Source organism: Salvia miltiorrhiza, unplaced genomic scaffold (assembly GCF_028751815.1).
Source record: "Salvia miltiorrhiza cultivar Shanhuang (shh) unplaced genomic scaffold, IMPLAD_Smil_shh original_scaffold_220:::fragment_1, whole genome shotgun sequence".
Classification (NCBI taxonomy): domain Eukaryota; kingdom Viridiplantae; phylum Streptophyta; class Magnoliopsida; order Lamiales; family Lamiaceae; genus Salvia; species Salvia miltiorrhiza.
In genome coordinates, this window is record NW_026651504.1 from 439,056 (window position 1) to 455,377 (window position 16,322).

The window sequence follows — 16,322 nt, forward strand, 5'->3', positions numbered from 1 at the left end:
ATGAATTCAATTAATTGATTCTCTTTCCAACCTTCAAAAACACTCAACCAGACATGGGCTAAATATTGAGAGTTTATTTGAACTGTACGAGTGACACCATCTCGATGGGGACCAGTGTTAGTAAATGATTCGTAGCCACTTGATGCACAATAATTAATCATACGTACACATTTGAAAATATCATACCGACGGCTGCATAGTAGAAATATGGGACCGAAAAATCTCAAAACAGATCGGCAGCGATTTCTATACGCTTAATTAAAGTCAGAGAAATACAAGAGATGAGCGAGTTACATTCAAAAGATAACCAAAATTCAACAAAACACGCTTGATTAAAGTCAGAAAATTAAAATACAAGAGCATATCGGATGAGAGTTTTCAGCAGGTCGCGGCAGCGTCTTGTAGTGAAGAGGACTTCTCTTTAATTTTATCAATGGCCTTAATAATTTCGAAATACCAGCCAAAACTATATCCAACAATTAACAAATAATTATCTCGATTTTCAACACATCAAATTCACGTGTAAACAGGGGCGTAGCCAGGGGGCCTAGAGCCCCCCCAAATTTTGATTTTTTTTTTTTTATAATATGTCTAAAAATGTTGTTATTATTATTATTATATTTGTATTTTAGTAAAAAAATGTCTAAAATGTATTGAATGCCCCCAAAAATTTTTTTAGTAAATGTTGAACTATATTATCTATGAAAATGTTGTTATTATTATTATAATATTTGTATTTTAGTAAAAAATGTCTAAATGTATTGAATGCCCCCAAAAAAAAATTTAGTAAATGTTTTGAACTATATTATCTATGAAAATGTTGTTATTATTATTATTATTATATTTGTATTTTAGTAAAAAAATGTCTAAAATGTATTGAATGCCCCCAAAAAAAATTTTAGTAAATGTTTTGAACTATATTATCTATAAAAATGTTGTTATTATTATGATTATATTTGTATTTTAGTAAAAAATGTCTAAAATGTATTGAATGCCCCCAAAAAAAAATTCCCGGGGGCGGCCGTAACAGTTCAGCCCCCCCCAAAAAAATTCCTGGCTCCGCCACTGCGTGTAAAACTCATAGTGGGGAACCGTTTTGGAGTCGTCGTCATATTGACGAGGAACCTACTCTCTGATACCAAAATTGTTGGGGATATTAATTGAAACAATGGTGTCAAATGGCCACATTGAACATGCAAACACAATATTTGGCCACTAATTGAAAAAACACAAATTATGGCCATTAATTAGGCAATATGCCTAATATACCCCTAATTGGGCGGACTGGGTAGGGTCAGGATCGCGGGTCGCGTGCCGGATAGGATCAGGCACGCGGGTCGGGTTAGGCACTTATGGCACTATTAGTGCCATAATGCCAACGAATTTTTTTTTACTCCCCCTGCCCTGCCGGCCCCCCAGACCCCCGACCCCACGCACCCCCAAGCCAAAAGGAACTTTTTAAACACTTCCCCTAGGGTTTAGATATTTCATTTAGGGTTTAGATTATCCATTTAGGGTTTAAATGTTCCATTTAGGGTTTAGATGATGCTGTTTGTAGTAGCCCGCTCTTTTAATTATGATTAAAACTAGTAAATGCAAAAAAAAAAAATTTATAAATGAATCCAGTTTATGGTCCTGATTTTTTTTTTTTTATCAGAAACGGAGTTATTATTTTAGCTTTATACTTTATAACGTATGAGAAAAATGCGACGAGGATTATTTAGTCATTCAATAATTTATTATCCAGTTTAATAACTGACTTAGCAAAGTCAAGTTATTAATTTATATGCGATAGAAATATTATTTCTATTATTTACTAGAAGTCGAGGAATTATTCCGACTGCAACACAGATTAAATCTACGGATTTAATTTAAGTTATATTACAGTTTATCAAGTTAGCAGGCAAGGAAAAAGATATCAAGCAGATACAGAAATGCGATGATTTAAAATCGAAGCCAGTATTTATTTACAGTTCACAGATTACAGTCTAGTTCCCAGCTTGGGGAAAATCGTCTAGTATATTACAAAAGCAAAAGCTCTTCGATCAATTAAAGTTTAGATAAAATTTTTATTTTCATATTTTGCTAATGATGTACACGTATTTACTCCACCAACACCACTCCAACCTTTTGCTTTCCTCCCTCAGCCAACCACCACCACTATCTCCAATATCTCCAATGATTTAACTATCAACTCCACCACCACTTGCTCCCCACCCAACAAATACAATATTCACTCTCATTTCAATTTCATCCAAAAGTTCAGAGGATCAATTCCAGTTCGTTTCAGCCGAAGCTCTCAAGGTAATGCTTGGTTTCAATGCTTTCTTCTCCTTTGATTAAGTTCATCCTGCAATTGTTAAGCAAATAAGCAATTTATTTCAGTTTCTATCCACTGATTCAAACACCACAGCAGCCAACATCAATTACAAGCCTAAATTTCTCATTGAATTCAATAGCAACAAACAGCCACCAACACCAAGCATAGCAGGTATATACTTAGCTCAGCTCCAGTTCATACATCATATCATCAAGCATATGTTTAAAAGGAAATACATAGTATACAGGTGTGTATATATATGCATAGATGGATTAAGAAATCACGAAATCAATTTTTACCTATGTTTCCTTCACAAGGCACTAAGAAACTCTTGATACAGAAACAAGCCACTATAGCTAGTAGAACCCTTGCATAATCGACATAGAACAAAAGCTTCAGGAAATGGGTGTATATTACACTTTGATAGCTATAGTTCTTCAAGAGATTCACGAACGAGGATTTATAATAGCATAGAAGTTAAACTTAGCTTTGGAGAATAAGGGCCGACTGCCCAAGCAACTGCCAAACCCCGACGCCGGACGGAGCTGGCGGAAGCTGAACGACGCCGGGAAAGAAAAGGGCTGACTGCCTCGTCCGGTGGGGACTGAGTGACGATAACGGTGACTCGGGATTTCAGAAGCGGCGCCTACGGTCGCCTCGACCTCGCTGGATTCAAGAGCAGCGGCGGACGTAGCCCAGCAGAGCGGCGATTCTGCTTGAATCGGCAGAGAGCTAAGGCTCAGGCGGCGACTCCAGGCGAAGCAGCACCCGCTCCAGACGGCGGCGATGGCTCCAGACAACGGCGGCAGCAACCTGGTAGTTGACTCTAGGGCACGATTTTGGGGGCTCTGCGCTGAGGAGAGAGAACGACGATGAGGTTTGAAGTGTCGGAAATCGAAGCCAACCAGAGCCGACGGCCGCTCCACGGCCGGGGTAGGAGGAGCCGACCTGTGCGGAGGAGGAGCCGACCTGTGCGGAGGATGGAGCCGAGCGAAAGAGTTTTCGTGAGAGAATGAGAGAGTGAATAGAATAGGAGAAGACGAGAGACATGGATGAGGACGCCGACTCGCCGGAGTTCAGAGGCGAGGCGCGGCCTCGTCAGTGACTGGACTATTCAGGGGCGGCAGAACTCGCGAGATGGCGCAGAGACATTTCAGAGAGAGGGAGAAACCGTGTTTGAGCAAATGAGGGACCTCACTTGGGGCTGAAGTTTATTCTTAGAGATGGGCTTCTGATTGGGCCGATGTATTGTTTTTAATTAGTTGGGCTTGATTAATTTAAGAGTTGGGCTGATGCATATTTTATGATGGGCTATTAGTCTAGTCCCATTTATATTTCGTTGGGCCAGTTTAATTCATCATTTGGGCCGATTAAATTGCCTTTTTGGGCTAAGATTAATTCTTTTCAGTCCACATTAATTATTATTTGGACCCCTATTTTAATTGTTTTGGGTCGAAGACTTTTTAAGTTGGGCTTTAATTCTTTTGAAGCTTGAGCTGAAGTTACTCCTTTGAGCTAAGCCTAGCAGTATCAATTTTTGATGGAGCCCAATTATTTATCAGTGGGTGAGCCGATTCGTATTCAGTAATGAGCCGCCCAGTTTATTAATTAATGTTTTTGGACTTCGGACTTTAAAACGAGCTATTATCATTTATTTCTTTAAAGCCATTGGTTTATTTAATTAATTGACTACTCTCTTTTGAGCCTATTAATTATTTGAGGTTACGCTAGTAATGATGTTTATATCGAAAAGCCCGATAATTTCTACAAGGTCACACTTCGTTTAAAGCCGAGTTAGTCATTTTTCAATCAAGTACAAATGCGAGGTTTATTTCACGACTAGAATATTCCGATGAGGAAGGAAGAATCACAGTTTTATTCGACCGCGCTAGACGAGAATTAGCTAAATCTATTAATGAGGATTAATAGTAGAATTCCCAATTATCGCTCAGAAGATTAGTTCATGCATACCAGATTCATGCATAGTTAATTACGCTTTCTCATTAATTGAGAATTTTCCTCGAGGCAATGTCTTATTTTACATTCTCATGATTAAGGTCAAGCGCGAGAGTAAGAACTATTCAAGAAGTCACAGTACCTTAGCAAAACTTTGCTATCAGGTGGGCAATTTCTTACGCGTAAATAAAATGCTATGCATGTGTTATGCTTTAAAAGGCAAATTGGATCTTCAAGTGTGGTATGCTTTATTACGCTTAAATGAGTTAAGCTTTATTATGCTGCACGTTAAATAATTTACGCCCTATTAATTTACGCTTGATTAAGCTTATTTACGCTTGAATGCTTTACGCTGATAAGTTTATGCTTATGTTTGATGCTTGCGTCTGTTGGGGGAGGCCTCCCTCAACAGTACGATGCCGTGTCCGCTGAGGAGGGCCTTCCTCACGGCGCGATGCCCGTGTCCGCTTAGGGAGGCCTCCCTAGCGGCGCGATGCCAGTATGCAGTATGCCAGTATTACAGCGTCTATTGGGGGAGGCCTCCCTCAATAGTACGATGCCGTGACCGCTGAGGGAGGCCCCCTTCACGGTGCGATGCCCGTGTTCGTTGGGGAAGGCCTTTTCCACGACACGATGTTTGTTAATGAAGATTGATGATGAAGAATGCCCTTATGCTATTTATGAATTTGGAAATGTTTAATGAGCAAAGGATATGAAAGAAACTCATGCCTCTTATGCGATATTGTGAAATTGTTAATGATGTTATGTTATATGCTTGGCAACTGCCCACTAAGTACTCTTGTACTTAGCCTTTCGATGTTTATGTTTGTGCAGGTTGAGCTGTGATGGGCGATGAAGTGTTGTTGCTGAGTAGAGCTTTTGTCGAACTTAAAGTAGGCTCAGAAAGGATACATGTCTTCATACATGTATCTCAGTTATGCATTCTGCTGTAAACACTGATTATTTCAGTTACACCTTCCGTTGCAAACTTTGATAATGTTTTAGCCAAGCCCTAACGATGCCTTTTTCCTTTTAAGGAATATAACGCGTATACAAGTTCTTTGAGTACCCTTTTTATGCGAACTATGCCTTTTTCCTTTTTAAGGAATATTTCACGCGTATCCAAGCTCTTTGAGTATTCTTTTATGCACCCCTTTCTAAACCCGCTTCGTAATTTCCCTTCCCCAGTCATGGTTTTCCCGGATTAATTATCCTTAATTAAGGCCGGTCGTGACTACAGAGTGGTATCAGAGCAGTTCGTTTGCTCTGAGCCTAAGAGTTTATTTAAGCCAAACTTAGAATGGATCACTAAAGTGTCTAGAGTTCAATCGACAAAGCTCAGCACTTCATCGCATCACACTCAACGAAGCAGAATGGTATGCTCTTCCAAGCTTGAGTTAATGTTCACAAAAAGTGAGAATTATCGTAATAGCAAAGTTAGTAACTGTCAATAGCTTTGTTATGTTGTTATTGAATGAAATGATTTACGCAAGTGCGATTAAGTATGCCTATGGAATAAATCCCTATGAACATAGAGCTATTAAGTTATGAGATCACCACTACGACAGAACATAGAAGCAAACGTAGAAGAACTTCGACTGTATCTTTTGGTGGCTATAGTGAAAGAAGCAAGATAAGTGATGCGTATAGAATAATTTTTAAGCTCGTGATTTTATAGCCCCTATGAATCTCCATGACTTATGCCTAAGTATCCAATTTAGATGATGAGATATTATATGTTTAAGAATTGATATGACTCATGGATATGAGATGCTAAGGACCCTTAGAGCTTACTACATCAATGTTGTCATTGGAGTTATGACTTGTTTACAAGTTAGAATAAGTTAACCTGTACAAGAATTCTTTAGAGGCTTGTATTAGATTATGCTAGAGTCTACTAATTGGCACATCTTTGCTACCAGAATGCCGCCTAAGAGAGGACGCCCTGTGAGAAACAATAACAATCGCAGAAATCGTAACGTTGTACCCGAAGAACCACAAGATGCTCCAGGACATAACCCACTCCCTTCGCCCCCGACTAGGAGAGTCGAAGAACTCTTTTTAAGGCAGAACCCACCTACGTTTGACGGAACGAGTGAACCAGCTGAAGCTGAGATTTGGGTGCGTGCAAATGAACGCATCTTCAACTTTCTACATTGTACTGATGAGGAGCGCCTATCTTGCGTCTCATTCCAGCTAACAGGATCAGCGAATTTCTGGTGGGAAGCACGACGAAAAATTCTGACACCTGAACAATGGGCAAGTTATACTTGGGAAGATTTTAAGACAGGATTATATGATAAATATATTCCGAAAAGCTATAGGAAGAAGAAAGAAGCTGAGTTCTACGAGTTAAAGCAAGGAAAGAAATCTGTGGTTGAATACGACAAGGAATTCTGCAACCTGTCTAGGTTTGCTCCGCAACAAGTGGACACAGATGAGAAGATGGCAGAGAAATTTTGTACCGGTCTGCGACACGAAATTAAGATGGCACTAGCAAGCCACGGAGGACTCTCATACACGGAGTCTCTGAACAGGGCACTTGACGTTGAAGCTGCAATGCCGTCAGACAAGTCAGCCCCACCATTTATCCCAATGCCAAATGATCCACCAGTAGCCTCACATACTCTCAAAGGGAAGCGCAAGTGGGACAACAACGAAGACAATATCAATCAGAATAGTAAGAAAGTGTGGCAAGAAAAGGAACGGGCCGAACAGTTTATTCAACCAAGGTACGAGGCACAGACTAACCTTGAGTCAACTGGGGGTAGCCAAAGTCAGAGAGGAATTTCACCTTGCCCAAATTGCGGTAAGATGCATAGGGGTATCTGTCGGGCTGGAACTAACGGTTGTTACAATTGTGGCCAAAAAGGTCACTACTCCACGCAATGCCCCAACAAACAACGAGGTTCAACAATTGAGAACACCCACACCCCCTTGCCAGCAATACGTGGACACTTGCGAAATCAGCCTCAATCACATCAGTGAAAATCTTATGGAAACACCGCAGACAAGAGAAGCTACGCGGGAACTTGAAGACAAGATAAAAAAAAAAACCCCCGAACTGTTTTAGTAGAGATATGCAAATTTCGGGACGAAATTTTTGTTAAGAGGGGTAGTATGTAGTAGCCCGCTCTTTTAATTATGATTAAAACTAGTAAATGCAAAAAAAAAAAATTTATGAATGAATCCAGTTTATGGTCCTGATTTTTTTTTTATCAGAAACGGAGTTATTATTTTAGCTTTATACTTTATAACGTATGAGAAAAATGCGACGAGGATTATTCAGTCATTCAATAATTTATTATCCAGTTTAATAACTGACTTAGCAAAGTCAAGTTATTAATTTATATGCGATAGAAATATTATTTCTATTATTTACTAGAAGTCGAGGAATTATTCCGACTGCAACACAGATTAAATCTACGGATTTAATTTAAGTTATATTACAGTTTATCAAGTTAGCAGGCAAGGAAAAAGATATCAAGCAGATACAGAAATGCGATGATTTAAAATCGAAGCCAGTATTTATTTACAGTTCACAGATTACAGTCTAGTTCCCAGCTTGGGGAAAATCGTCTAGTATATTACAAAAGCAAAAGCTCTTCAATCAATTAAAGTTTAGATAAAATTTTTATTTCCATATTTTGCTAATGATGTACACGTATTTACTCCACCAACACCACTCCAACCTTTTGCTTTCCTCCCTCAGCCAACCACCACCACTATCTCCAATATCTCCAATGATTTAACTATCAACTCCACCACCACTTGCTCCCCACCCAACAAATACAATATTCACTCTCATTTCAATTTCATCCAAAAGTTCAGAGGATCAATTCCAGTTCGTTTCAGCCGAAGCTCTCAAGGTAATGCTTGGTTTCAATGCTTTCTTCTCCTTTGATTAAGTTCATCCTGCAATTGTTAAGCAAATAAGCAATTTATTTCAGTTTCTATCCACTGATTCAAACACCACAGCAGCCAACATCAATTACAAGCCTAAATTTCTCATTGAATTCAATAGCAACAAACAGCCACCAACACCAAGCATAGCAGGTATATACTTAGCTCAGCTCCAGTTCATACATCATATCATCAAGCATATGTTTAAAAGGAAATACATAGTATACAGGTGTGTATATATATGCATAGATGGATTAAGAAATCACGAAATCAATTTTTACCTATGTTTCCTTCACAAGGCACTAAGAAACTCTTGATACAGAAACAAGCCACTATAGCTAGTAGAACCCTTGCATAATCGACATAGAACAAAAGCTTCAGGAAATGGGTGTATATTACACTTTGATAGCTATAGTTCTTCAAGAGATTCACGAACGAGGATTTATAATAGCATAGAAGTTAAACTTAGCTTTGGAGAATAAGGGCCGACTGCCCAAGCAACTGCCAAACCCCGACGCCGGACGGAGCTGGCGGAAGCTGAACGACGCCGGGAAAGAAAAGGGCCGACTGCCTCGTCCGGTGGGGACTGAGTGACGATAACGGTGACTCGGGATTTCAGAAGCGGCGCCTACGGTCGCCTCGACCTCGCTGGATTCAAGAGCAGCGGCGGACGTAGCCCAGCAGAGCGGCGATTCTGCCTGAATCGGCAGAGAGCTAAGGCTCAGGCGGCGACTCCAGGCGAAGTAGCACCCGCTCCAGACGGCGGCGATGGCTCCAGACAACGGCGGCAGCAACCTGGTAGTTGACTCTAGGGCACGATTTTGGGGGCTCTGCGCTGAGGAGAGAGAACGACGATGAGGTTTGAAGTGTCGGAAATCGAAGCCAACCAGAGCCGACGGCCGCTCCACGGCCGGGGTAGGAGGAGCCGACCTGTGCGGAGGATGGAGCCGAGCGAAAGAGTTTTCGTGAGAGAATGAGAGAGTGAATAGAATAGGAGAAGACGAGAGACATGGATGAGGACGCCGACTCGCCGGAGTTCAGAGGCGAGGCGCGGCCTCGTCAGTGACTGGACTATTCAGGGGCGGCAGAACTCGCGAGATGGCGCAGAGACATTTCAGAGAGAGGGAGAAACCGTGTTTGAGCAAATGAGGGACCTCACTTGGGGCTGAAGTTTATTCTTAGAGATGGGCTTCTGATTGGGCCGATGTATTGTTTTTAATTAGTTGGGCTTGATTAATTTAAGAGTTGGACTGATGCATATTTTATGATGGGCTATTATTCTAGTCCCATTTATATTTCGTTGGGCCAGTTTAATTCATCATTTGGGCCGATTAAATTGCCTTTTTGGGCTAAGATTAATTCTTTTCAGTCCACATTAATTATTATTTGGACCCCTATTTTAATTGTTTTGGGTCGAAGACTTTTTAAGTTGGGCTTTAATTCTTTTGAAGCTTGAGCTGAAGTTACTCCTTTGAGCTAAGCCTAGCAGTATCAATTTTTGATGGAGCCCAATTATTTATCAGTGGGTGAGCCGATTCGTATTCAGTAATGAGCCGCCCAGTTTATTAATTAATGTTTTTGGACTTCGGACTTTAAAACGAGCTATTATCATTTATTTCTTTAAAGCCATTGGTTTATTTAATTAATTGACTACTCTCTTTTGAGCCTATTAATTATTTGAGGTTACGCTAGTAATGATGTTTCTATCGAAAAGCCCGATAATTTCTACAAGGTCACACTTCGTTTAAAGCCGAGTTAGTCATTTTTCAATCAAGTACAAATGCGAGGTTTATTTCACGACTAGAATATTCCGATGAGGAAGAAAGAATCACAGTTTTATTCGACCGCGCTAGACGAGAATTAGCTAAATCTATTAATGAGGATTAATAGTAGAATTCCCAATTATCGCTCAGAAGATTAGTTCATGCATACCAGATTCATGCATAGTTAATTACACTTTCTCATTAATTGAGAATTTTCCTCGAGGCAATGTCTTATTTTACATTCTCACGATTAAGGTCAAGCGCGAGAGTAAGAACTATTCAAGAAGTCACAGTACCTTAGCAAAACTTTGCTATCAGGTGGGCAATTTCTTACGCGTAAATAAAATGCTATGCATGTGTTATGCTTTAAAAGGCAAATTGGATCTTCAAGTGTGGTATGCTTTATTACGCTTAAATGAGTTAAGCTTTATTATGCTGCACGTAAAATAATTTACGCCCTATTAATTTACGCTTGATTACGCTTATTTACGCTTGAATGCTTTACGCTGATAAGTTTATGCTTATGTTTGATGCTTGCGTCTGTTGGGGGAGGCCTCCCTCAACAGTACGATGCCGTGTCCGCTGAGGAGGGCCTTCCTCACGGCGCGATGCCCGTGTCCGCTTAGGGAGGCCTCCTTAGCGGCGCGATGCCAGTATGCAGTATGCCAGTATGCCAGTATTACAGCGTCTATTGGGGGAGGCCTCCCTCAATAGTACGATGCCGTGACCGCTGAGGGAGGCCCCCTTCACGGTGCGATGCCCGTGTTCGTTGGGGAAGGCCTTTTCCACGACACGATGTTTGTTAATGAAGATTGATGATGAAGAATGCCCTTATGCTATTTATGAATTTGGAAATGTTTAATGAGCAAAGGATATGAAAGAAACTCATGCCTCTTATGCGATATTGTGAAATTGTTAATGATGTTATGTTATATGCTTGGCAACTGCCCACTAAGTACTCTTGTACTTAGCCTTTCGATGTTTATGTTTGTGCAGGTTGAGCTGTGATGGGCGATGAAGTGTTGTTGCTGAGTAGAGCTTTTGTCGAACTTAAAGTAGGCTCAGAAAGGATACATGTCTTCATACATATATCTCAGTTATGCATTCCGCTGTAAACACTGATTATTTCAGTTACACCTTCCGTTGCAAACTTTGATAATGTTTTAGCCAAGCCCTAACGATGCCTTTTTCCTTTTAAGGAATATAACGCGTATACAAGTTCTTTGAGTACCCTTTTTATGCGAACTATGCCTTTTTCCTTTTTAAGGAATATTTCACGCGTATCCAAGCTCTTTGAGTATTCTTTTATGCACCCCTTTCTAAACCCGCTTCGTAATTTCCCTTCCCCAGTCATGGTTTTCCCGGATTAATTATCCTTAATTAAGACCGGTCGTGACACTGTTGTTTCTATATTTGTTCTGCATGTTTGGCACTTATGGCACTAATAGTGCCATAAGTGCTAAAAAGACCATTTTACTTTATTTTATTTTGGATTTTCGTTGGCACTTATGGCACTATTAGTGCCATAAAATAAAATAACAAAAGTAAAATTTGATTTATTTTTATCTAGGGGGAGTAATTTTTTTTTTGTTTTTGGCTTGGGGGTGGGTGGGGTCGGGGGTCTGGGGGGGTAGACAGGGCAGGGGGAGTAAAAAAAAAATTCGTTGGCACTTATGGCACTAATAGTGCCATAAGTGCCTAACCCGACCCGCGTGCCTGATCCTACCCGGCACGCGACCTGCGCTCCTGACCCTACCCAGTCCGCCCAATTAAGGGCAAAAACGTCCCAAAGCTATAAAAATGGCCAAAATTTATGTTTTTTCAATGAGTGGCCATAATTTGTATTTTATGATCCATTTTGGCTATTCCAAAATTTTACTCATATTAATTTATATGAAAGAATTGAAGGAGATTATGAAGATATAATAGATGGCAAAGCTACGTACGGCTCTGGCCTTTATTTGGATTATATTGATAATACTTGATATAATGATGATCCATCTACATACCAAGGTATTAATTTATAGGTGATGGATACATGAAGAGGAATACATAATGGTGCTGACACACAATAAATATAGGTAGAGATAGTAGGAGACACTCTATAAACTGATCAAGAGACATTCATGTACAGTACGTAGCTATTACAAATTAAGCTTTAATTAACAACAATTAAATCCTAAATAATAATTGTTGAGGGGGCGGTTGACAGCGGGGCATATCTGGGGGCGGAGGCAACATCTTCTCATTGGGGGCTTCCCCGTCCTTAACGATGAACACCATCTTCATTCCCCATGTCTGATGACGATCGAAATGGCAGTGCATGTACTGCAACCGATATTAATTGCAACTTTCAATTACTTAGTTGTTAATTAACTCTATAAAGGAGATGGAAAGAGAAAATAAAAGAACCTGGATTGTTAGCCTTAAATCTGATAGCGCTCCATCCATTTCTTGGAACGGTAACAGCGTTCATCAAGAGCGGGTCAATGAGATTAAAGTTTTGCATGGGATGATCGCTTCCCTCGCCAAAGTTGGTGCCTTGAAACACGATCTCCACTTCTGAGTTATAGTCCAACATATACACAGCCGTTCCGAATTCGGTGAGCCCCTCATAAATGACAGCATGGAGATGTTGTTCATGCTGGCCAGCACCCTGTTGTTCCTCTCGCAAGAATTTGTCTCACAGGGCCACATATTGATGGTGAGAGTGAAGAAGAGGTTGTGGGTGATGTTCATAGGAACTTTGATGGGGTGCTTGTCGTTGGCGAGGCTTCTGAGCTTGCTGCTGAAATGGATGGACTCGGCCCAGCCATAGCCACCGAATTTAGGGAAATATGGAAAGTCCAGTGATGAGGGGGGGATGTAGTTACCAACGTACTCAAGGATTCCGGTGGTGGGGACGTAAGTATGCCACCAGGGGCTGGCGTATACTTTGGTGGCCATGTAATAACGGCTGGGCGGCTGGTTGGCTTCCAGAAGGAAATCTATGGTCTGGCCGGGGGCAATCGCAATGTGATCGGTGTTCAGCGGTTTCGTGTAGGCCCCGTCCATGCCCACCACCGTCATGTTGTGGTCCTTGATTTTGAAGTACATAATGTAGCTCAACATTGCGTTAATCATTCTGATCAGGTAAGTCTTGCCCGGCTCCACACTCAGCTTGAATGTATCTGCATCAAACAAATTACTAAGTATATATATATATATATATATATATATATATATATATATATATATATAGCTACAGTAAAAACACTTCTTAAAATATAAATATAAACGTTTTTTAATGTACGAATTTTATTCAACAGGGTTACGAATTCATCCAACATGGTTACGAATTGTGAAAAATAAATTTTTGCTACCTTTGGGATTCGAACCCAGGACCACGAATTCATCCAAAAGGGTTACGAATCAACCGTAGATCTTGATGATCTAAGAGTTGAAAATCATTTATATTTTATACACTTAAGAATGTTTTTATTCTAGCCCTACCTTGTTTGGAGCAAGGGTACATGTCGTCAGGTTGACCATTCATGAGGAAAGCATCAGAAAAATTGGCATCGATTCCTTGGGCTATAGCATCCTCGTAAACTTGTTGCACATCAGCATTCCACCACTCTCCTGCATGCTATACATTTATTAATTATTCCGAATTTAATTATACAAACTCACAATTAAGAATTTTAATTCGAGCTACTATATAAACCTAGTAAGATGGGCACTTCAGCATGAGGCTTAGGGAAAGGATAAGTGTGTGTCTTGGGCGGTAGAATGATGATGGCGCCATACACAGTAGCTCGAGACCAATCGCTGTGGGCGTGCCAAAATAAAGAGTCTTCTTCGTTGGAGAGCAACATCCGTTGTCTAAACCTCTTGCCGGGACTAATAGGACACTGCGTCACTTGGGTGACGCCGTCTGTCCATGGATATCTCGGCATTTTTACTCCATGCCTGAAATCACAATGCTACGTACATTACTACTAAATTAATTAATAATAGTATATCAGTTTCAAATATATGCTTTAATTTTACGTACCAATGGATACTTATATTTTGATCGGCGCGATTAATAACATCGATTACCACCAATTCTCCCCTTCTAGCATATATAGTTGGCCCTGGGAACTGCCCGTTTATCGTTAGGATGCTTTTGGTGGTGCATAGCCTGGTGTGTGAAGATCTTCTCACCTGCAAACTTACACTTCCAATTAGCTAGGTTTTCTATTATTAGAAAACAAAATCAATTAATATTACTGCATGCCCAACATACTTCAAACTTATGAACTAAAGCATGGACTGGACCCATGCCTCCGAGCAAAAACATAATAATACCAATGTACCACAGGATGAAAACCTTAATCTTCCTATAAGAAACCATTTTTTTCTATTTTTTCAGCTGCTATGTATTGTTGAGACAGGAGAATGCTTTTTCTTTTCCGTATTTATAATGTTGATCCTAGCTTACATCGTCTTTCTATTTTCTCTCATTTATTTCCGAAACGTGAGTATTTATTTCACCACACGTGCATGACTTTCGCTTTCTAGTTCTAGATTATATTGGACTTGATAAGTAATTTGGAAATAATACTACATGAGCCAACTAGCTATAAGAAAATGGATGGCTAAAATTTGAGCAGAAGAGATGACTCATTACAAGACTCTTGGTTGTAATAAAAGTTTGCCGCTTCCACTCAGTGTATAACCATCAAAATTCGACCGGACTTTAAATTTTTATTTAAATTATTTATATTATTTTTGATTAATTTAACTTGATGTAATAGAGTTTACGTTATATTAATTTCAATTATCTTCGTCAATTAAATATTCATTTTTTGCTAGAATAATAAAAATACTTTTTTATATAAATTTTGTACAATTTTTTTATATTAACGGATAAAAATTAATTTAAGATCACATATGCTATATAAGCATCATCTCATCTCAACTCTATAAGACCAGAGGATCATCAAAAACTCGAAAGACAATATTTAACTTTTGAACGTCAAACTTTTGAGGATTATATCGTCTGGACCCTGAAACAATATATCTGATTTTTATGCGTCAATCGTTTGAACATTACTATTTGATACTTTAAATATCATAACTTACTTCTAAACATTATTTTCATTAGGAGCTTGAAAGACCAGGACTGACTTGTGAGACTATACAATCTGAAGCTTATAAGATCATAACTAACTTTTAAATATCATCTTGTATGGAGCTTGAAAAATCATAACATGATTATGTGCATCATCTCATTTGGAGTTTAAAATACCATAACTAACTTCTAAGATCATAACTAACTTCTAAACATCATCTTGTGTGGAGCTTAAAAAATCATAACAGAGTGCATCATCTCATTTGGAGCTTAAAATAGAATAACTGAGTTTCAAGCATCATTTCGTTTGGAGTTTGAAAGAATAAAGCTGGCTAGTAAGCATCATCTTGTTTGAAGTTTGAAAGACCATAACTAAGTTTTGAGAATCATCTCGTCTAAGGCTTAAAAAAATTGATACGAGATTCAAATTATTTACTTAGTATTTCAATTGGTAAATTTTCATAAAAAAATTAATGTGTATTCTAACTTTTTAGAAAGAAAAAAAATTGTGCAAAATATCTTTTTATGACCAAATTAAAATGAAGAAATAATTTATTTAATTACAAGTATTTATTTTTAAAAAATTAAAATTAAATAATTTTTATTTAACCAAATAAATTTGATCAACTTAAATTGACAAAGCAATTCAAATTGTTCTAATCTCAATCATTCCACCAATTAAATGTGAGTTTTTGGTTTAGAAAGTAAGAGTATCCTTTTCTATAGGTTTTATTTTGGTGAAATGTCATAAAAAATCAATGTGGGATGAGAAGATTTAGATAAATAAGAATTAATAAAGTATCAAATGACACTACTATATTTCATTTGAATGTTGTAGTGTCATTTGAATGTCATAGTGTCATTTGAAATCTTGTAGTGTCTTTTACTTGTAGATGATATTATTCTTAAGTATAATAACACTTTAGATATAGTTTCATTTACATATATTCTTGAAAACAGTAAATGACACTATGTTACTTGTTAAGTAACACTATTAAAACATTGAATTGATACTATAATCTTGTAAATGACACTTTTCTATAATTGACACTATTCGGAGATGTAAATTACACTACTTATAATAATTAACACTATCACATTTCAAAGAAACTTTAACATTTCAAAGACACAACTCCGATATAAAAATGACACTACAAGATTTCAAAAAACACTTTAAAATTTCAAAAGACACTATAACATTTGAAATGACACTTTAAGATTTAGAGGCACATAGACATTTCGAATGACACTACAAGATTTCAAAAGGCACTAAAAGATTTCA

At 38.7% G+C, this 16,322-nt stretch overlaps 2 long non-coding RNA genes and 1 pseudogene across 2 annotated transcripts; 2 read left to right on the forward strand and 1 right to left on the reverse strand.

Moving 5' to 3' along the window:
* Nucleotides 1-4,074: 4,074 nt before the first annotated feature.
* Nucleotides 4,075-5,344, forward strand: LOC131003553 (uncharacterized). Its single transcript, XR_009094716.1, has 2 exons — nucleotides 4,075-4,440; nucleotides 5,111-5,344. It is a non-coding gene; the product is annotated as an uncharacterized LOC131003553 (long non-coding RNA).
* Nucleotides 5,345-10,195: 4,851 nt separating this feature from the next.
* Nucleotides 10,196-11,172, forward strand: LOC131003549 (uncharacterized). The gene is made up of 2 exons (XR_009094714.1): nucleotides 10,196-10,260; nucleotides 10,939-11,172. It is a non-coding gene; the product is annotated as an uncharacterized LOC131003549 (long non-coding RNA).
* A 726-nt stretch (nucleotides 11,173-11,898) lies between these two features.
* On the reverse strand, nucleotides 11,899-14,387 carry LOC131003546 (putative laccase-9; annotated as a pseudogene).
* Between the last annotated feature and the right edge of the window lie 1,935 nt (nucleotides 14,388-16,322).